Raw genomic sequence first — 23,084 nt, forward strand, 5'->3', positions numbered from 1 at the left:
CTCTTTAACAATCTCTTTGGGATATAGACCCCAGTAGAGACATTGTAGAATCAAAGGGTATGCACACTTTTATAGGCCTTTGGATATAGTTCCAAATTTCTTTCCAGGAAAGTTGGATCAGTTCACAGCTCCCACCAACAATGCATTAGTGTCCCAATTTTTCTACATCTCTTCCAACATTTATCATTATCTTTTCCTGTCATCTTAGCCAATCTGAGAGGTAAAAAAATGGTACCTCAGAGGTGTCTTAATTTGCATTTCTCTCTCTAATCAATTGTGATTTAGAGCATTTTTCATAAGTTATAGCAACTTTAAAGGGGAAGTGGAAAATGAATGCTGTATTTATACAATCCCAAAACAGCCAGTTGAAAAATGAAAAATTCTGTCAAACGACCAAGACAGTCAACTTTAGAGAAAGTACAAAAAGTAAAAGGAAATAAATTTATAGGATCATAGACTTAGAACCATAGGAGACCTTAGAAGTGATCTATTCCAATACTCTTATACATGAGGAAACCAGGAAACAAAAAAATTGAGTGATTTGGCCAAGATAATACAGGGAGTAAGTCACAGAATTAGATCTTCTTATTTCTAAAGTGATGTTCTTTGAACTCTGCCTCCCACCTCTTATAAATCAACACAGTTTGAGTCATATTTCAAATGACTAATATAGTAACTTCTAAGAAAGGCAACTTTTAATCACCTGTGCACACCACAAGTGCCTTCTGTGTTCAATTAGGAATGTAGCAGAGAGGACACTGGTCCAAGGATTACGATCTCTCAGTTCTGCTCCAGGAGTGGAGCAGAATTCATACTAATATATATATATATATATATATATTAGTTCTGCTCCAGGAGTGGAGCAGAATTCATACTAATATATATATATATATATTAGTTCTGCTCCAGGAGAACATATACATATACATATATACATATACATATATATGTATATACATATATATGTATATGTATATATATACATATACATATATATGTATATATATATATACACATATATATGCTGTATAGCCTTGAACAGAGGAAAGAGCCAGGAAAGATCAAAGGCAGACTCAGGAAGATTGGATAGAAGCTTCACAGAGAAAACCTTTGATGTCAGGAAAACTTCCCAACAAAAAAAGCTTCCCAACAATCTGAGCCTTCCAAAAGCGTGATGGGGATGTTTCAGGAGGTGGCAGGTTCTCTGCAGTTGTTGCAGATGTTGAAGGAGAGGTTTCGCTCAGGTGTTTGTTAGATTGAGCTCTCAGGTTCCATGAAGATCTATCATAGGGGTGGGCTAAGTAGATAATCACCTGCAAGGTGTGATGTGGTGGGGAGAGAGGTTACTACCAACAGCATCTACATCTACCCTCTGTGCTGTAATGGAACAGTGAAACAAAGAATGATCACTGTTGTGAGTTGAAAGATTGAAAAAAGAAAATGACCAGGAAGTTGGAGAAGAGAATCGTTCAGCTTTGGTTCCCTGAAATAGCATAAGGATATCTAGCTCAGGGAGAAAGAGGAAAGGTTAGGTTCCCAAGAGAGAAATCATATTCCTAGACAACAGAGTCTGAAAAAATGATTAGACATCTTATAGAATCACTAAATCACAGACTTAAAATTAGAAGAAATCTTGTAAGTCATCTGGCCCATTTTCCAGCCAGGTTAGGTCACTTCTAAGGTCCCTTTTGCAAAGCCCCTGGCAGATGGTCATTCATCCTATGCCAAGTACCCCCAGTCATGGACAGCTCATTACATCATTGGACAGCTCCAGTCCTCAGATTCTTTCTCACTTAGAGCAAAAATCTGCCTCTTTAGAATTTCCAAGTACTGGTCCTTAGTTGTGACTTCCAGAGTAATACAGAAGTCTATTCTTTGTTCTACATGACAGCCTATCAAATATTTGATTAAGAATTATAATATATTACCTGATTTTCTCTTCTCTGGGCTAAACAGAATCAGTTTTTTCAATTATTCTTATGAATCACAGAATCACAGGAGCTCAAAGCTAAAAAGACCTCAGAGGACTCCCTTAACAAATAGACATCCAGCTTTTGCAGATTTCTACTGAGAGGAAACTTAGTATTTTCCAGATCAAGTCATTTAAATAGCTTGAATTGTTTATATATATATATCAAGTCTATATCTGCCTCTCTGCAATTTTCATTGCTCCTGCATATGCCTTCTAGAGTCAAGCAGGACTCCTCCAGTCCTTCTTCCAGATGAAAGCCATTTAGGTATTTAAAACTATCACACACACACACACACACACACGTATCTTATCTCTGCTGTAATCTAAATATCCCAGGACTTTCAACTGATTCTCATTCAGCATCACCATTAAAACATAAGTTCCTAGGGAATGAATAAGGATTGTTTAATATACTGTATCTGCATTCCCAACACTTCACATATAGGCTGTATTTGATAAATATATATTGATAATAGTGAAGATAATCTTGATGTCCTTTACTACCTTACTTGCCCTCCCAGACACACTCTGGTTTATCAATGTTCTTTCTAAAATTTAGTTCCCCAATCTGAATACAATGCCCTAAATATTGTCTGAGAAAGACAGAAAGTGTTGGAATTATCCAGCATTTAGCATTGTGATTGACATATTGTAGGCACTCAATAAATGTTAGTTGAGTGACTTCTATGCTCTGGATGCTATGCCTCTCTGAAGGGAAGCTAAGCCTATTTTGAGTTTGGGAATGACCTATTGCACTGCAGACTCAGTTAGTTTGTAGTTCCTAAAAATCCTTAGTTTTTTTTTTAATTAATTACTCTCTAGTCATGAGTAACACACTTTGTGCTTAGGAAAATAATTTTAAAAATCCAACTATTATTGCACATCCTATGAAATCTAACTATATATTATTCATTCTATGATAACATAGTAAAGTTCTTTTTCATTCAACTGAAATTATTTAAAAAAAGAAAACATTTATCCAGAGCATTTATCTAGAATTTTTTCCTTTAGAAAAATGGGTAGAATAAAAGCTGAAGCATTATTTATGGAAATAGATTAAGAATGATAACCAAACTTAACTCTTATTCAGATATGATCTGTTCTTCTTATCCTATGACTTACCTTGGGGCAGTGAGTACCTTCTTTTGCATTCAGCTTAAGATATTGATCCAAAAGAAGAAACTTATTTTATGCTTTAAGGGGAGTAGTCCAAGAAAACATTGAGTAGTAACTACTGTTTTGAATTTTAACCTAAATTTATCTTTTAATATTTAGTGATCTCTAATTTGTTCAAAATCCCTATAAATATTATTTCAGATCTTCTTAAGTTTGGAGAGTTATATCTGAGGGCATGGGAGAATTATACCATTTTGAGCAGCTTTCTTTCTCTAAGATAAAAATGCTTAGGCATTAAAATAATGTTAAATTAAATAAAATTATTTCTGGTAGACTTGTGCCTAAAGCACAGCATACAGAATTAATTTTTTTGTTTGACAATTCCTTTTAAAATTCATCTCATTTAATCTGAGGTCCTATTCTAGCCCATGAAAATTTTCTTGAATGCTGATTCTATTATCTGGTGTATTAGTTATCCCTCCTAGTTTTGCGTCATCTACATATTTGACAAGTATGCTTCCTATTTCCTGACTGAAGTCACTGATAAGAATGTTAAACTCAGATTCCTGGGGCACTCCACTAGAGACCTATATTGTTACTGAGACATTAATTGTTTCTTTGGGGATTCTGGATATATATGTGGTTTTCTTCTTTCCCTTTTCTTTTTAGTTTAAAGCCTTTTTGATTAGATTTGCAAATCTTCAGGGAAACACATTTATATCAGTCTTGGATAGATATATTTATAGCAAAAAGTTCTTTTTTTTTGTATTTTAAGCTATGGTTCAGAAATTAATAACATGGGGGTTTTAAATACTCTCATTATCTTGATTGTCTTCTGCATGCATTCTAGTTTTTTTTCCTAGTGTTCTTCTTACAATGGTGCCCACAAAAGATCACACTGTTCCAGACATTACTCTATTTCAGAGGATGGTAGGAATGTTATATCCCATGATTTGAACAATATGTTTCAATTAATATACCCTTAGATTGCATTATTATTATTATTATTATTATATTATTATTATTTTTTGCTGAGGCAATTGGAATTAAGTGACTTGCCTGGGGTCATACAGCTAGGACAGTTAAGTGTCTGGGGCCAGATGTGAACTCAAGTCCTCCTGACTTCAGGATTAATGCTCTATCCATTGCACCACCTAACTGCCCCAGCATCAATTTTCTTAACAACTACATCATATTTATAGGGATTATAATAGTGTTCCACTTAAAAAAAAAACAACTCTCAGATATGTTTTCACATTTACTGCCAGTAAGGCAAGTTACTGCCATTCTATATTCGAGGAACTGATTGTTTTTATTCTAATGCAGAATTTCTTAATTATCCTTGTAAAATTTCTTATTAGTTTTTGGCATAATTGGCTTGGACCAGTGTACTAAGATCATTTGGAACCTTAAGGCTGTCTTCTCTGACATTAAGTATTCCTCCCAGCTAGGTGTCATCTACAGATTTGATTCCTGCTTCTTCTACATCTTCATTCTAAGTCAATGAAAAAATTATCAAACACTACTCACCTTGAAAAAATCCAAGATAAAGCCCTCAGATACTCTACTCTAGATTTCTTCCAAGTTAATGCTAAGCTATTATTAGAAATCCTGGAGGCAGTAGTTCCCAAAGGCAATTAATCTACCTAACTTACTATTTGCCACTTTTTCCAAAAAAGATATCATGAGAGATTTTATCAAATACTTTGCTAAAATGAAGGCTATTTATTACATTCTTCTGCTATATCTACCCATCCTGTAAATAAGAAAATAAGATTGGTGTGATTCTATTTTTAACCCATGTTGGCTTTTAGTGATCACCTCTTTCTTTGGTGTTGAAAAAAACATTTGCTTAAATCATCTATTTTGTGCAAAGGGAATTTCTAGTGACTTGATCAGTCTGTGCTTTTACAACTTATTTGAAAACTGGAGACTTTTGTTTATCTTCCATATTCTCTCATGATTTCTCATCAAACATTATCAACTGTGGCCTTAAGGTCACACCAGCTATTTTCATCAGTCAGTACCCTGGCACCTGACTAAAGTGAGCATTGAGTCATGAACCATTGTGCTTCCTGACTGCATCCTCACCTATTTTGAGCTTCAATTCCTTCTTTGCCATATTTATCCTGCTCTTTCCAGTGTAATGATCTTTCTCCTTTGGGGTATAAAAGGAAACAAAAAAGGAACGAGGTGACTCTATTTTCTTTGGCCTCTGGGAACATTCCACTATGTTCTCCAAATGGCTCATCTGCCCTTTCCCTGACTTCATGTTCCTAGACTTAAGAAGCCTGTTTTTATTATCATAAGCATTTATTATACCTTCAGCTCATTCAGTACGTCAATTTTCCTTGTCTACTTCTTACCAATCTGTACTATTCTTTTGTAATAATAGCTAGTACTTTAAAGTTTATTATGTGTTTTGCAAATATTACCTCAATTTATCTTCACATCAACTCTGGGAAGTACATTCTATTATTATCCCCATTTTGTAGATGAAGAACTTGAGGCAGACTAGGATCACATAACAACTAAATGTCTGAAGCTGGAATAGAGTCAGAACTATTTCAAGCATTCTACTCACTGTGTCACCTAGATGGTTTATACCACAATTCTCAAAGATTATGATAATCTTTGATTTTCCACTTCTTGTCTTTTATATGGATGCCTATAAAAATGCCATATTTTTCAGTTTTATATATGAGAACTTCTGGTATTTGCTAGGGATAGATTTTAGAAATCTCCTGAAGTAGAAGAATTCTCAAGTATCCATTACTGTGACAGAGCGAGTGGAAGTGGATGCAGTCAAGGGGAAGAGGTTCATATCAGACCAAGGATCTGACATCTTTTTGCTCAAGAGTGAGTTATCCACACATATCTACTTTTCTTTATTCTCCCTACTCCATTTCCCTTCTTCCTACTTACTCCCACAGTAGGCATCAGATCAGTCAGAATAAAAATAACTTAAAATGGAAAGGATAAATTAGAGAAGATAAGAATGACCTTATTTACAAGCAAGGAAGTGGTAAAAAATTGATCCAAAATCACATAGTTAAGAAGTTACTTCTACTCTATTCCAACTTAGGAATCACAACCTTCAATGAGAATAGACAAGATCATTTCCAGTGCACATCAACTGTCACTAGAGCCTTGTTCACAATTATAAATTTTCCAGTCCCTTTTTCCATGCTTCCCTCCTGTGCCTTCCTTTCTTCAGGGCCCTCTTGCTATTGCTATAATTCAAATCCCACTCCAATCATTGCATTCCCTTCCTAAATGCTCCAGGTTCTAAAATTACTCCTCCTTGTGTTACCCTCTCCCTTTCAATATGACAGACTATGTACTAAGGAAGATAGTTATGCTTTGATCTCATTAAGGGAACTGAAATTTAAACTTCTCCATTTCTGGGAATGTTCTCATTCTAGAAAAACAGGCTACTTAAACCAGATGATTTTAAATTGGTAGAATAATTGAAGTGATTTTTAGCTTTTTGGGGGAGTGGAATATACTTCACTAATCTGAGTAATGTACCCCCTTTTCTAGATCAATCAATCTGCCAACAAGCATTTATTAAGTGCTAGTCCTCCAAGGAATAAATTAACTGGAATTGGATTTGTTTAATAGCCTGCAGACGAACATCCACAATCTTCCTTTGCACATGGCCCTATACCCATCCCTGAGAGACCAAGTATGGACTGACACAGGAGAATTTTCAAAAGCAGGGACTTCCTGAATGTCAAGGGTCTCTTACATGCTCTTAAATCATTTGCTTGAGTGGTATAATATCTGTGCTTCTGGATTACCAGGCCAGAACTTTGTTCCATCATCCTGAATTATCTAAAGCTTATCATACCCTCTGGCCAAGAAGTTTGGCAATTACTATATCTAAAAAACATCAGAGCTGGGAATCCTTCACAAAGGACATCCAGCTGGAAAGGGGGAGACAAGTGTCAGGAGCAGGAACATCTCACTCCCTCCTGGCACTTGCCATTTGCAGATGACTCAGAAGTTTACACCAGAGGATACACAAGATAGCTTCTTGGGCATCACACACTACTTTGCCAGTTTCCGTCATCTTCAATTATTCACCGCCTAACTGTCTGCTGCTGAAATAGAATCTGAAGACTCAGTCAGAGATGGAGGTCTGCTACAAAGGAGAAAGGAAGACCCAAGTTTTGGCAAAGTTCTCAGGACAGGAACAACCTAGTTCTCTCCAAGATGTTCTCTCCAAAATGTTATGCAAAAAAGAAAGAAGGAAGGAAGCAATGAAAAAAGAAAGGAAAGAAGGAAGGAAGCAATGAAGAAAGAAAGAAAGAAAGAAAGAAAGAAAGAAAGAAAGAAAGAAAGAAAGAAAGAAAGAAAGAAATACATAACTGTGTATTTAATTTTCCTCAAGTACAAAAAATGGCCATGGGAAAATTATTTCCAGTTACCTAACCAGAAACTTTTCATACACTTTGTGGAGTTTCTTCATAATTTCATCTAAGATAATTCACTGGAAAAGAGATGATTAGAAATATCATTTCTATCTTAAAATTCAAGACTTTTAAAGGATATTAGCTATTGTGTTTCTTATCAAATAAAAATCTAACAGTTGCTTAGATGAAGATTTTTGAGTCATTCACCACAAACTCAATACAATGATCTGATATAAAGGGAAAGTGTAGACTTCACAGCATTCCTTCATCTCCAGAAGAATGGATCCACATGATACATCAGAGGAATAGGGCAAGGAAGAATGTAGGTGTAATGTAAATCTGTCCCAGGGTAATGGCTAATCATGGACTAATGTTTATAAAGAGAACAGTTATTAAGATGTGTAGGGAGTAGAATCTGGACCCATAATTTCACTGATATGGGCAACTCTCAGATGGGGAGCCTACACATGCCAAGTCCATACCTTCTCTGTTATTTTGTGAGTTGCTTACACATTGAGAGATGAATTAACTTGCCCAAGTCTTCTTGACTTCAAGGCAAGCTCTCAGTCCCTCATGCTAAACTGCTTCTCAATATTTAAAAATAATCCTAACTAATGACTTTTCTAACAATTAACAGGTTAAAAGTGCAACAAAGTCTGGTGTATGCTAAAACACACACACATACACACACACACACACACACACACACAAACCAAAGCACATATTGCATACATTTATATAGTGCCAGGAAGAACAATTATCTTATTCTTTAGTAAGTTTTCATTTATCCTTTAATTTTCAACTTGAGAAAATATGAATTTTATAATTTCATAATAAAAACACCAAAAGAATTTCATAAAAGGCCATGCTGTACGGTGGCTAGAAGGTTGAATTTGATGAATCGTGCCTCTAACTCATTTTAGCCCTATGAACTTAGACAAGTCATTTAATGTCTCAGCACCTGAGACAGCTCCAAAGATTATAAGATAAAAGATTGGTTGCAGTAGGAGTTTTCACTGTGATGATCCAGATCAAAAACCAAAATGTTATGCAAAAAAGAAGGGAGGAAGGAAGCAATGAAAAAAGAAAGGAAAGAAGGAAGGAAGCAACGAAGAAAGAAAGAAAGAAAGAAAGATCCATTCCTAACATCATAGAAGGAGGAATCTTCAAGATCATATATGGTACAACTCATCAATTTACAGATGAAGAAGCTGAAACCCAAAGTCATGCAACTGGCCAACAGACAAAGCTAGAAACTGGACTCCAGCTGCCATATTCTTTGCAATCTCTCATGCTGCCTTCTCTGGAAGGAAGAGGTAAAATGAAGGGAAAAATTGAAGAAGACAAAATTTTCTTACCCTAACAAGAAGTATGAAATTTGCATGCTAATAAGGAAACTGGGAAAGGGAGAGAGGTAAGGAAAAGATGCCTTAGGGATAGTTAGAAAACCAAATGCACCTGTTATTTGTATCAAATATCTCCAGTGGATCTTTAAATAATTAAAAGTCATCAGCTCCCTGAAGGGGTGGGAGGCTAAAGGAGTTGCCAAGCAATCTTCTCCCCTTGCAAAATTGGAGTGTACCAAGGATCTGATTACTTGAAAATGGGTCCAGCCAGTGGCTAGGATGAACTTCCTTTCTATGTCCTATATCTTTCTTTAGGATTAAGACACTGAAGACCTTTAAAATGTGGAGGTGTCTGGGAGCAGGATGGGGTATTAAATCATGAAGAATTTAACTTGAATTAGTCTATCACATTATTCAAGTTACATAGTAGGTTCCTGGAAGAAAGAGGAGACAGGGCAGGAAAAATTTTATGGAAGATGCTGGGGGAGGAAGCAAAATAATAGAGAGTATTTAAATGGTGCTTTAATATTTGTACAGTACTTTACATGGTATGTGTTTTGATCCTGATGCCAGCCCCAGAGCAGTAGGTAGAGTTATTATCTGCATATTTGCAATGATAATGCATTATCTGCATGTTATCTGCATCTACAAATGAGGAAACTAAGGCTAACTGAATTTAAATGACTTGGGGGGAGAGGGTTAGACAACTAATGAGTGTCTTAAGGAAGGAGTAGAACCAAGAGCCTTCCTGATTTCAAGTCCAATATTCAATACACTGCACTAACATTAAAAACAAAGGCTACCTAAAAGGGAAGGCATTGAAAGAGAATGTGTGAGCATTCTCTGGCCCCCTGATCCTCCAAACCTTCAAGTTCCATAAGTAAATTCATTTAACCTCAACTTGCAGAGTTAAATTCTGGGACTAATCCAGTAAGAGAGATGTTAAAGACTGTGGGTCAAATACCTAAGTATAGTTACCAGCTTGGTACAATTCTAGCTGCATCTAACTCTGCCCCCCCTCTACTCCTAATACATCATATGTATATATGTGTGTATAAATACACACGTACACACACACACACACACACACACACACACACACACCTTACATGTAGTAACTGTCTTTTCTCCAGGGATCACTTCCCCTTTACACAGTTTCCACCAGGATTAGAATGCCTGCTTTCCACTGGATGTTCCCAACAAGGACTGTCTTAAAGCCACAATGCTTATTACTGGGTCCCTGTCGATTCTTTCTAGGCTTGTCTGATGCCTGGACTTCCACCTGTAGAAGGTTTACAGGCTGTCTTGACATGGTATTCCATCAACCTACTGAAAGCTGAGATTATTCTGTCACTCACTCATAGAAGACTACAAAGTCATAGGCAGTTGAGTTTAATGGGAGCTGTTCATGTTTTCAAAAAGCTTTTGGCTATAAATGTAACTATAGACCTGCTTCTCTCCCCGTTCCATGCCCATTCATATTGCACTAGAAAGTAAGGTTCGCAAACGATGTATGTTTTAGCTACTTGTTCAGACTTCTCATAATGCTACTTGGAACTTAAGCTGATATATTTCCATTTTCATTATATAACAAATAGCTCCTTTTTATTTACATAGAGCTTTATGATTTACAAAGTATTTTCATCACATCAGTCCTAAGTCTTTATATACTTACTACCTAGCACAGTCCTTCGTCAATGAAAGGAAGTTAATAAATGATTAGGTTAGTGAAAGCATTATACCCATTTTACAGAAGAGAAAACTAAAATTCTGAGAGAATAAGTGACTTGGCCAAGATCATATAAGAAATGACAATTAGAAACAAGACTCAAAAACAGGTCTTCTGGCTCTAAGTCTAGTTCTATTTTTGCTATAGCATTCATTCATTCAATAAGTATTTATTAAATGCCTACTATATACATACAAGGTTCTATAGTATAGAGCAAAGATGTTGTACTTGCTACATCAGCAGAATTCCTGAGTGATATTGAGTATGATTAAGATGTAATTGAACAATAATTAGCAAAATAAATAAAATACAATACAACATAGAAAATGTAAATTTGTGGTTTTCTAAATTAATGTAACACCCATAGGTATCTCTATCTATTAATACTGCTGTGTAGAAGATAAAGAATACCTTAAAAAAAACCTTGGGTTTAAATCTCACATAGGCCATAGGCCTATATATGGGCAATTTACTTAACACTGTGCTTTAGAGAACAGTTATTAGACTTTGATGGAGGGGATTTTTTTTAAGAAAGTAAGAATAAATTGTTTACTTTATCATTTTATTTATTTTTGTATCTTTTCTTTTTTAAAATTATAGTTTTTTATTTTCAAATTATATACATGGATAATTTTCAACGTTCACCCTTACAAAATTCTGTGTTCTAATTTTTTCCCTCTCTTCCCCACTATCTGCTCCCTCAGTAGGCAATTGATCCAATATATATTAAATATGTGCAATTCCTATATACATATTTCTACAAATATCATGTTGCACAAGAAAAATAAGATCAAAAGGGGAAGAATGAGAAAGAAAACAAAATTCAAGCAAACAACAACAAAAAGAATGAAAATATTATGTTGTGATCCACAGTTAGTTCCCACAGTTCTCTCTCTGGGTGTAGCTGATTCTCTTCATCACAAGATCATTGGAATAGTCTGAATCATCTCATTATTGAAAAAAGCTACGTCCATCAGACTTGATCATTTTATAATCTTGTGTTGCTGTGTACAATGGTCTTCTGGTTTTGACATAGCATCAGTCCATGTAAATCTCTCCAAGCCTCTCTGAAATCATCCTGCTGGTCGTTTCTTACAGAACAATAATATTCCATAACATTCACATACCACAATTCACCCAACCATTCTCCAACTGATGGGCATCCATTCAATTTCTAGTTCTTTGCCACTATAAAAAGGATGCCACAAACATTTTTGCACATGGGCACCATCGTTTTCTTGACAATTTTGTTTTCAGAATTTAGTCAAATCATGGTTTTGTGGATTTGCTTTACAAAGCTCTTTAGTGGAGAGATGCAATTTTCCCAAGTCTCTGTGACTAGCTTGCCTCCTAGTGGTGAGGGTTAAAATGATCAGGGTTGCTGTATAGTAGTTGGATTTTCTCTCCTATTATGGTGGCTTTGGTTGTAGATGGGAAGACAAAAAACGGAAGAAAGGAAGGAAGGAAGGAAAAAAGGAGGGAAGGAAAAAGGAAGGAAGGAAGAGAAAGGAGAGGAAGGGACAGAAATAAAGAGAAAGAAAGCAGGAAGGAAGGAAGAAAAAGAGAAAGGAAAGAAGGAAGGAAGAAAAAAAGTAAAGAAAAAGACAGAAAGAAAGAGAAAGAAGGAAGGAAAGAAAGTGATACAGAGAAAGAAAGAAAAAAAGAAAGGAAGGAGGGAGGAGGAAGGGAGAAAGGGAAAGAAAAGAAAGAAAGAGAGAGAGAAAGGAAGAAAAAAAAGAAAAAGAAAGAAAATGACTGATTCATTGTCAGTTTGTATCCAAGTTATAGAAATAAGAACAAGTTCCAGCTTACCTTTCCAGACTTCAACTCACATATGCTATGCTTTAGCCAGACTGGCCTGAGCTTTGTATGTGCCATCTTCAAGACTGGAATGATATCCCTCTTTCTATTTCAGCCTGTGTTACCCTAATATCTTTCAAGGTTCAGCTCAACTGTTGCTGCCTCCATTATTTCTCCAGCTGTTAGTTATCTCCACACCTGTTTTTAGCTATTTTAAAGGCAGCTTATATTTATTTATTTGTGTACTTGTAATGGCCTCTAGTAGGATGTAAGTTTCTTTAATGGCAGGAAATGGTTATCTTTGTCTCTCCATTGTGCAAAACAGTACAGGGCACACATTAAGCATTTTAAAATGGTTGTTGATTGATCGATAAGGAGCAGAAGTTACAAAGTTGTGAGATATTGGAAGAGTAAGTATACCTTTCCAGAGTACCCTTCAGTTACTCTTTGTTCATCTTTGCAAATGTCTCCAGTCTTCAAACTCAATTTGTTCCAAAGCTACACTCTATACCCTGTGCCTTCCAGAGTTCTTCATAGTCTTCCTGCACTTTCCTCTCTTCTCTTATTTCCTTTCAGACTTTCTTGGACTATGTTCTCATTTACTGCCTTAATTATTACTCTTATTTCCTCACTTATTCAGTGCATTTTCTTCTTCCTTGGCTTGCATGCTCCATTTGCCTCCATTATATCCTCAATCCATTCATGTCCACAATAAGCTTGACCTCATATTCCAGTTTTTGGTAGTTTTTAGATAACTCAATCACAAGCACATTTCCATAAAAAACAGTATTTTGGGGGTATTCCTTGAGGTTTTCTTTCTTTTACTTTTCTCAGAACCATCCAAGTGGGCCCCTACCCAAAAAATGAATCTAGTCTAATTGAGGATGAATGATACTTTTGCCAACAATAGACACATCTGAAGTCATATGAGGTGTCTCCTTCAGAACATAATCAGTGCTCCATCTAAACTTATCCAAGTTCATTGCTTCTGAATTTTTTTCTGATAATTCATGTTTATAACATGCAATCCATTTGCAAATTCTTTAGGAAGCCTCCACTCTCATTTCTAAAGCCATTGTCAAATGTGCCTTCATAGAGTTCTCAAACACTCATCTATCTGCCTATGATAGCAAAGAAATCTTCTTGCATAGCTTTTATCCATTGACTTTGCCTGCAGCAAAGCATCTACATCTTCCTACAACTGTTCAATATACTTGTTTTCTTGCTGTGTTAGGCTGTGAGTTTGGATAATTTAGAATGTATGCAATTCATTGATATGCAGGGGGAGTATTGCAAAAGTGGAGTGGAGAATATTGCAGCTTTCAATGAGAAGAATGGCTTCTTGTCTTCCCAATAAATCCCATACCTGCACCACTGTTTTATGCTGCTCTTCCAAGAAATAATTATTCTTCTTGCTTTTATTGTGTTCTTATTTCCTTAGCCTTCTTGGTTCACATATACCAGTAATACCAACATTAATCTCAGTTTTGTCCAGATTAGTGTCATATGTGACTGTCAAGCCTATTACTTGGCAGCCACATATATCCTGACTGTTTTTGCCAAAATTCAAAGCATCCTGGCTCTGCCACTCCCTGTCTGTGTGACGTTGGGCAAGTCAGTCTCTCTGGTCTGTGTCTTTTTCATGTGTAAAATGTGAGCATTGGACTCTGTCATGTCTAAGTTTATTCTGAACTTTTGATCTTATGCTCAGCCATTGTTCAGCCTGATAAAAGAGACGTGCCATTCATCGGCCAGCATTTTTGTTGGATAGTACATAATCTTGCACTAGGACACTAAGGTTGCCGGTCCTCTTCTGCTATTGCTATCTCTTCTTGCCCTTAGACAATCTTCCTGGCAGACGGATAGGTAGGCTCCCATTTCCTTTGGGAGATAGCTTAGCACCTTCTCAATTTGGGATCCTTTCAGAGCATGTCTGTGTTTCTCTCTGCCAAGTTCAGTTCACAAATAGGTGACTAGAAGGGAGGAAGGCTTTTGTGAGCAAAGAAAGGAGTAAATAGAGAAAGCTTAATCATTAATTCATTTGTCAACTCCAAGGTCATTGATTCACTGGAATTTGACATAGTGCTAAATGTTTTTTTAAAAATTTGAATCAATCTGCTATACATCAGTTTGTTGGCAGGTGTGAATGGGGTTTATAGGAAAGAAAACATTCTAATCTTTATATGGGATCATCAGGAAAGATGTGCAAAGACAGCACAACCTTTCTCTGAAATTATTTGTATGGTAGGGAGATCAATTTGATTGGGATAAAAAGGAGCTTTGTTTTTAGCACTTTGATCCATTCTCCCTGTGAGAATCTGAATGGACCTACAATTCCTGGGTCTAGACTTGGGTACTAGTTTACCCATTTATACTATCTCCCCCTGAAAATGAGTAGATTCAGTTTGTGATTGAGGGAGATTGGATCAGGCTATTACTGAATGGAATTATGCTTTTAGAGTGGACCATTAAGAGGGAATCTCTGGAGAGATCCAGGAAGATCATTTTGCACAGTTAGAGAAAACTATGCAGAGATAAGATAGTTAATAAGAGCTAAAATGTATGTGATACTTTAAAGTTTATAAAGTGCTTTACATAAATTGTTTCATTGTATTCTTACAACAACCTTGAGAGGTAGATCCTTTTTATTATTTTCATTTTATAGATAAGGAAGCTGAGGCAGACAGGGATTAAATGAATTCAAAGTCACACTGTTAGTAGGTAATTAAGGAAGGATTCATCTCAAGTCTTCCTAGCTCCAAGTCTAGCACTCACTCCAGTGTTCCTGAAGCTGCTCAAGAGAAGGAAGGATTGGAGAGAGAAAGGGGAAAATTATGCAGTCACAGTCTCCCTCTCATTCCCTCTGGAAGAAGCCCCTAACAGTAAGTAACCTAGGAGGGGAATGAGCAGAGGTGTACTGTAACTAATTACATATGTACTCACCCATTCAGTCCAAGATGTGGAAAATCCTATCGACTCTTTGTGGGATTCTGTGAGTATCTAATGGTTTTTTGTTTGTTTATTTGGAGCATTCTGACAGGGGAATAAAATAAGGATTGTACATTATTACCTTATATGCATTTGTGGATGCTTAGACACAAATTATATTTTGTGGTACCCAGAAAGTCTGGTACAGAAAATAAGCCAAAGAAATATGATTTTTGGAATAGAATCTCAAGATTAAATACAGGCTGTGTAAGCCCATATCTTAAGGCAGTGGATTACATCTTTCTGAGGAACTAATAACGCAAGTCATGTAGCACCTTAGGATGTGTGAAGCACTTCCTTCACAGCAATGCTGTATGATAAGTAGTGTTACTATTGTTATCCCTAATTTACAGGTGAGGAAAATGATACTAGTGTCCTAGCTAATAGGCCTGCACTCTATCCACTATATTCTCTTTCAAATACCAGTAGCACTTTTCAGGAAGCTAGTTTGAGTAACTGGAAGTAGAATAATTGGAGGTAGCTGGCACATTAGCTTTCTGGATATGATTACATGAAACTTACTGAAGATTCCCATAGGTCTATAATGCAGAAAAGCATGGCTACAAAAAATAAGCATTTCCAACTGGACTTGACATGAATAGCTCAAAGATGACATGAATGTACAACAAATACTTGTATCAGCAGACTGTGCATCATGGAAAGAACAGTGCAACTGAGTTGTTTTCTTTTTTGCTTTGGATATTTGCTCATCCAGCAGGAATGTTTTTAAAGGCCATAGCTCGCTCAGGCTGACTTTCTTCTACCACTACATTTCCTCCAAACGTAATTCTGTTCTTCAGCATATACTTCCTGGATTTCCCCCGTTACTGTTCTTTCCATGATGCACAGTCTGCTGGTCAGCAGGAGAAGAACACGTTAATAACAACAACAAAATTAATAAACTGAAAGAAAAAGACAGTGGCTCTTGATTCATTTATGTATGCATTTTTTAATTCAACAAATATCTCTTTTTTGTGCTTCCACTGTATTAGGTTTGGAGGGACATATAAATCTAAATAAGACAGAGTCCCTGCCTTCAGAGAACTTACACTCTAAAAGATGTTAAGTGATTATTGCCTTTATATCCTATGTGACCATGGGAGTCACTTAATTCTGTTTACCTCAGTTCTACCTGTAAAATGTTGATACTAATGGCACCTGCCTTCCAGGGTTGTTGTAAAGATTAAATGAGACAGTCATTATAAAGTACTTGGCATAGTGTCTGGCGCATAGTAAGCACTAAATATTAGCTGTTATTATTATTATGTTTATACATGCACAAAATTAAATTCATTGGATTAAAAAGGAAACTATATTGAAATGTAGTTATAAACATAAGCTTTTTCGAAGTTCACAGATCCCAGTCTAAGAACTCCTTTTATATACTCTCTTTTTGACTTTTTCAGTTCCCCTGGGTTCTCCTATTGGTGAACTCTATGAGAACAGTGACTAATTTTTGCCTCTTTGTATCCCCAATGCTTGGCACAGTGCCTGGCACACAATACATGCCAATTCCTTTGGAATAGGAACATTTACAGGAGCAGTGGGCCTGAGAATAAATTCATTCCATTTGGGACATGCTAGAGGGCAGTTCTTTGCTTTCTAGGTTCATACTTTCAGTCATTCTTGACTTTTTTCTCTTTCCCATCTCTCATACAAGGCAGTTGCTAAGTACTTTTTTCTGTTCTATCTCCATTGTATCTCTTACATCTGTCCTCTTATACCCATTCATACAGCTACCACCCTTTTCCAAGCCCTAATCATCTTTTGATTAAACTATGATAAAAGAAGTTATTTCATTGAATATAATTATTCTATAAGAAATGATCATCAGGATTATTTTAGAGAGGCCTGGAGAAAGTTACATGAACTGATGCTGAATGAAGTGAGTAGAACCAAGAGAACATTGTATTCAGCAACAACAAGATTATACAATAATCAATTCTGATGGACATAGCTCTTTTCAACGTGATGTGATTCAAGTCAATTCCAATAGACTTGTGATGGAGAGAGCCATCTGCATCCAGAGAGAGGCCTGTGAGGACTGAATGTGGATGACAGCATACTATTTTCACCCTTTTTGTTACTGTTATTTGCTTCCTTTTTTCTTTTCTCATTTTTTCCCTTTTTGATCTGATTTTTCTTGTACAGCATGACAAATGTGGAAATATGTTTAGAAAAATTGCACATGTTTAACCTATATTGGATTACTTGCTATCTAGGGGAGGAGGGTTGTGGAAAGAGAGGGAAAAAATTTGGAATACAAGTTTGCAAGGCTGAATGTTGAAAATTATGCATATATTTTGAAAACAAAAAGCCTTAAAAAGAAAAAAAGAATGAAGGACAAATAATAACTTTTTACTCTTAAAAAGTTGATTGATAATTTATTAATATTGCATGATCATTTTGAATTTAAAACAGTTCTATACTTAAATCAATCCCATGATCCTAAAAAGAAAAAAGAAGTCATAATATACCCAATCTATCATTCTTTTGAAAAAGTAGCTAGAATAAGTTTTATTGATGTTCTGTTTTTTAAAAATGAAAATAAAAAGCTATTTTTTTAAAAAGTAAAGAAAAGAAGTTATTTCTGTCTATTACTATGTATCTACTAATACATAGTAGTTCCTACTAATATCTCAGTAGTAGGCCTTTACCATAACCCACTGGACCCCACACTAGCCATTTTATGTATTCATCTGTCATCAAACTAACCAGGAGGCAGAAAAATAAGAGTTGATCTTATGCTGGCTGTGTGATCCCTATCTGCCATGCTGACCTCCTTTTCCCATTGGTGAGTTCCTTCAACCATTCTCCATTTGGGGGAAAGGCCCAAGCTGATCATGCTCCTCTCTTCACCTCCACTCCTCCCTTTCCAGCCCTCAAGCTTCTGAAACTCTATACTTCAGCACCATGATTGGGAGTGAGTACCTTTTCTCTCTACCCTTCCCCACCAGTTATCATTCTTATGTGATATCTTTCCCCATTAGAATATAAACACCTTGAGGGGAAAGACCTATATTTCTTGTTGCTTTTATTTGTATCCTCAGCACTTAGCAGAGCATCTGTCACATAGAAAGTACTTGGTAAATGCATGTTGCCATTTGCTTGCCTGTGTAAAAGTCTAACCCTGCCTCCAAGTTCACTCTGAACAACTTACGCCTACCTTTAGTTTAGCACACTGTCTTCTGGGCCACCCACTCCAAATGTCATCTCAACCATCTTCAGAATCCGTACCTGTCTAACAAAGAACAGCAGTTCGAGAGTTTGTAACAGAGTCCCTACCATCAGCCCCTGCATTCTGCTCATCCAAGCTTCCTAGAAGATACAGACTAACAGGCAGTACCAGCCAAGATGCCCTTCCCTCTGGGAGATGGGGGCACAATGCCAGCAGTGAAAACCAACCTCCTGACTCTCCTTGCAGCCTTCATCCCTAATTCTCTGAACTCTCTGAACTTCTAACAAATATTCCCACTAATTTTTAAGATGAGTAGTAAGACCAAGCACAGGAACAAACTTCAGCTCAATCCCATGTCCTCCAGGAGGTCTTGCCTGGTCCCCCTGTCCTCTGTCAGTTGCTAGTGCCTTCCCTCTGAGGTTCCATCTACATATTGTATATACTCATTTATTTATATGTTGTCTCCCTTATCAGAATTTGAACTCCTGGAGAGAAGGGAACATGTTGTTGCCTTTTTTATCCCCAGTATTTGGCACAGAACCTGGCACATAATAGGTGCCTAATAAATGCTTACTGATAATGATGGTGAACAGTAATTGAATGTTATGAACAAAGTTTTAATCAAGCACAGTATCAAATAGTGCTATGAATGGTATTGTAATCAAATGGAACTTTCAACAAAATTGTCAGACAAAATTGTTATTGTGTAGCATGGCAAATGCATAAGTGGGAAACAGTTCAAAGAAATGAATGTAATTTTTGTTACTTTACATAAGCCAGACTAGGTATTTGTAGGAATGGAGGGCACAGGAATGAGAAAAAAAAAAACACAAGGAAAAACAGAGAGATGCTCTGAAGTTCCCTGGATCTGTAATTCAGGAGGATTCATGTGTTCCACCACACCCCAGCTTCTTTGGCAGAGAATTGCTTCCCCCACCCACCCCACCAAGTGGTGGATACTGGAACATTCTAGTTATGATTCATATGAAGGTAACACCCAGCCCTTCTGCTATAAAGTTCTCCTGCTGCAACTTTCCCTCAGAGTTCTGGAAGGAGGGGGAACAAGACCTTGTGAGGTTAGAAAATCTCTTTTCTAAAATTCTCAGCAGGATCTCCCACCAGTTGTGTTTGACAACAGTGATTCTCAGTTCCATTTAAACATATCACAAAGGAATATTACTTTGAAAGAAAAATAGCAAAAACAAAAGTACAAGCATTTCCTTGGGAGACTATTATTTCCTAATGTCAATTTGATTTTAGAGGAAAGGAGGCACAGATGGCAGTTTCTAGATAATCTTGGGTTTCCCAAAGTGCATGTTAGCAAGCATCATAATTGCCAGATAACTCCTCATTTAGATTACCATTGAGCGGGGTCCCATAGTTCAAAAGTTACTCCTTGAGGCTGCAGAATAGAATGCAAAATCTAGCATGGCTTTAACTTGTGGCTCCCAGAATGACCTAGACAACATGAAAATTATTTCGAAAGCATGAAAGATCATGCTTTCAAAATTCATCAGTTCATAGTCTCCAATTCTTCTGCTTAAAAGGATAAATAATGAAGTAAAGAAAAAGCATAATTTTCACTGGGTCATGTCAGCTTCAGAGAGAAAGAATCCAGTACTGAATGACATCAGTGAAGAAGTCAAAACCAAGAGAAAAAGAATCACAAAGAGAGAACAGTCGAGGAGAAAAATCACGTCTCTGGCCTCAAAATAACTTTTGAAAGCCATCTCCCTACTTCTAATTATGTGACAATTCAAAAAAAAATTTCTCTCAAACACATAGCTAACAGAGCAGCACCAGAATGTCTACACATACCTCATAGTCTCTCCAAGGTAAGTCCATCACACATTATCACAACTTTCCTTTGGAAGAGAATCCTCAGTTTCTAACATGGAAAGTAGCATCTGTAGCACTGTCATAGTCATCCATTCTAGTAGTAAAGAGAAGATAACTGGTTTCAGTAATAGCCTGAAGAAAGTGGGAAAGTGGGAAAGGGGGATAGGAACAATGACTAAAAACTCCAGAAAAATATCTGTCTTGGGAGAGGACTGGGGATCCCAGATTCTCATTTCTAATACCAACCTCTGCAGCCAACTGGGTTATGGATTCAAAGCGGGAGTTGTTTAGAATAATAGAATCCTAGGATATAAGAGCTGGCAGGACCTATAAGCATTATATAATCTAATACCCCATTTTGCAGAGGAGAAAACTGAGCCCCAAAGGTGAGAAGAAAACAGAAGTTTTTCACTCCATCCAAACCCTTTTAACTAGTGACTAGTTATTTTATTCCTCTTGCCTCCTAATCTGCTTTTTGTACCACTGGTAAATCTCTTGGAATTAACCATACTCTCTTTCACTCTTTGTATTTCCCTCCACACTGAACACAGGACCTCACATAGTAGGGGTCAGTGCAATTGATATCAGCTGAATGTCAGCACAATTCAGTAGACACTGCTCCAGAGATTCCCAGTTGTTACAGAGTACAAAGGGTATCTTTTTGTTCTTTTCATTTAATCATCCAAGTTCTCATTACCCTACCCCTCTTCTGTATCCTTCCTACCTCCTTAACATCTCATTCTCTTGAGTACAGGGGCCTTGTGTCCTCCACTTCCCACTTTTAGCATTAACATTAACACTGATTATAGCTGATATTTATACAGGCTTTTAAATTAGCAAAGGTTGGCACAACCATCTCATTTGATCCTCTCAATCATGTGAGGTACATGCTATTTATTATCATTACCCTTTTACAGATGAGGAAATTGAGACTCAAAGAGATTATGACTTCCCTATGATCATATCACTGGTAAATGTTGGAAATAGGATTCAAATTCATGTCTCTCCTGAAATCAAATTCAGTCTCTTTTCATTATGCCATTTAAAATCTTCTCATGGTCAGTTATTCATACTGTTTTGTGAGAAAGACTTTGCATTTTGACAATTAAATCCTTAATAAGAATCTGATTATGAGATTTCTGACTCCCCCATACCCCTAATAAAGGATATTTTGGGTAGGTTTACTAATGCCCTGAAATCATAAATGGGTAGATGCCAAGTTTTAAAGTTATCCATCCCAGGGTACAAAAATAGGATACTGGAAAGTAGCCAAGATGAAGGAGAGGCTCACCAAGTCTTGTGGATGTGAGTCAGACTAAAAGAGGGAGGGGGGAAATAGCAGGGAGAAGAGGCACTTTATTATCTAAATTCTCCTCCTTGGGATTGTAACAAAATAGAAAAGAAAGTCTGTTAATCTCTTTGACTTCTATGTTTGATAGTATGGGATCTTCAGCTATTTCCAAAGATATAGATGAAAAAAAAGGGACCTGAATTCAGTAGCAGATGGCCAATCATCTCATCATTATCAAAGTAAAACTGAGATCACTCCCAAGTTTTAGGAAATAAAAATAAAGGCTATCTCCCAAAGGACTGAAATGAAAAAAACATTAGAGGTTTTAACCTATTTTAACACAATGGCACTTGCAAAATCCACAGGTCTCACATTGGTATTTTTGTTGTTATTTTTTTAACTTGGTTTTCCAAGAACAGACAAAAATCTTGGCACTTGATTAAACTGTAATGAGTCCCACTCTGGCTGTTAAAGGAAAGCAGAAACAAGATTGCTATAAATCCTCGGAGAGATACATGTAGCATCCCTCTATGGGCTTACAAAAGGGAAAAAATAGTGTCATCTTCTATATCCTGCCCACACTTCAAACTTGCCATTCCCAATACTGAATCTAGCATCTTTCCTTTGAGCCCCTCAACTCTTCCGCCAAACATCTCTATTTCTGTTGGTACTACTGTCATCCTAGGCAACTATATTGAAATTTTGACATTCAACTTCTCCCTCCTTTATTCCACAGATGCAATTAATTGTCAAGTCTTCTATATTCTATTCCTACCATACCTCTTCCACCTGTCTCTTAACTCTACTCGCATGGCCATTACCCATTTTTTTTTTTACTTATTTTACTTTTATTTTTATTTTATTTTTACTGTTTTTACTTATATTTACTTATATTAATAAGCCTCCTAACTAGTCTTTTGGCTTCTAGTTTCTTCTGTTGTTTATTCATTCCCTCTTTTTTTGGTTAATTAGGTGTGTCTGACTTTTTGTGACCCCATTTGGAGTTTTCCAGAGAAAGATGAGAAAACTGAAGCAAACGGAGTTTCAAAAGCAAGTCCTTGGACAATGATGAGATCCCATTTCTGCATGACTCCAGAGGAAAGAATAAGACTGATAATTTTGCACAGCTCTGTGTCACTCAAATCCAATTTGCTACAAGTAAATATCTTCACCTTCATGATATCATTGGTCTTCCTTGAGAATGAAGAACAAATAACAATTATGTGAAACCTCAGTTTCCTTATCTATAAAGTGAGCAAGCTGGACCAGAGAGCCTCTGATCTAGGATTTTATGAGCTTATCTTTTAAAATTCTTTTTTTGGGAAAATTTTGAATTCCAAATTCTCTCTTCCCAATCCACTGAGAAGATATATAAGTGCCATTATGAATCTTTGGGAACTCTCTTAG

General features: G+C 36.5%; 1 protein-coding gene across 2 annotated transcripts in view; it reads right to left on the bottom strand.

Annotated features, from left to right (window-relative positions):
* SORBS1 (sorbin and SH3 domain containing 1) overlaps positions 1–21,165 on the bottom strand; it is a 350,893-nt gene extending 329,728 nt beyond the window's left edge. The window contains exons 1-3 of one of the 2 annotated variants that reach the window (XM_051981698.1): positions 21,111–21,165; positions 20,366–20,480; positions 18,536–18,606 (exon numbers count right to left, since the gene is read on the bottom strand). The gene's annotated coding sequence lies outside the window, so the exon portion shown is untranslated. Of the gene's footprint in view, positions 1–18,535; positions 18,611–20,365; positions 20,481–21,110 lie in introns of both variants that reach the window. The other variant, XM_051981697.1, reaches the window with a different exon arrangement.
* Between the last annotated feature and the right edge of the window lie 1,919 nt (positions 21,166–23,084).

The sequence above is a fragment of the Antechinus flavipes genome, chromosome 2, assembly GCF_016432865.1.
Source record: "Antechinus flavipes isolate AdamAnt ecotype Samford, QLD, Australia chromosome 2, AdamAnt_v2, whole genome shotgun sequence".
NCBI lineage: Eukaryota > Metazoa > Chordata > Mammalia > Dasyuromorphia > Dasyuridae > Antechinus > Antechinus flavipes.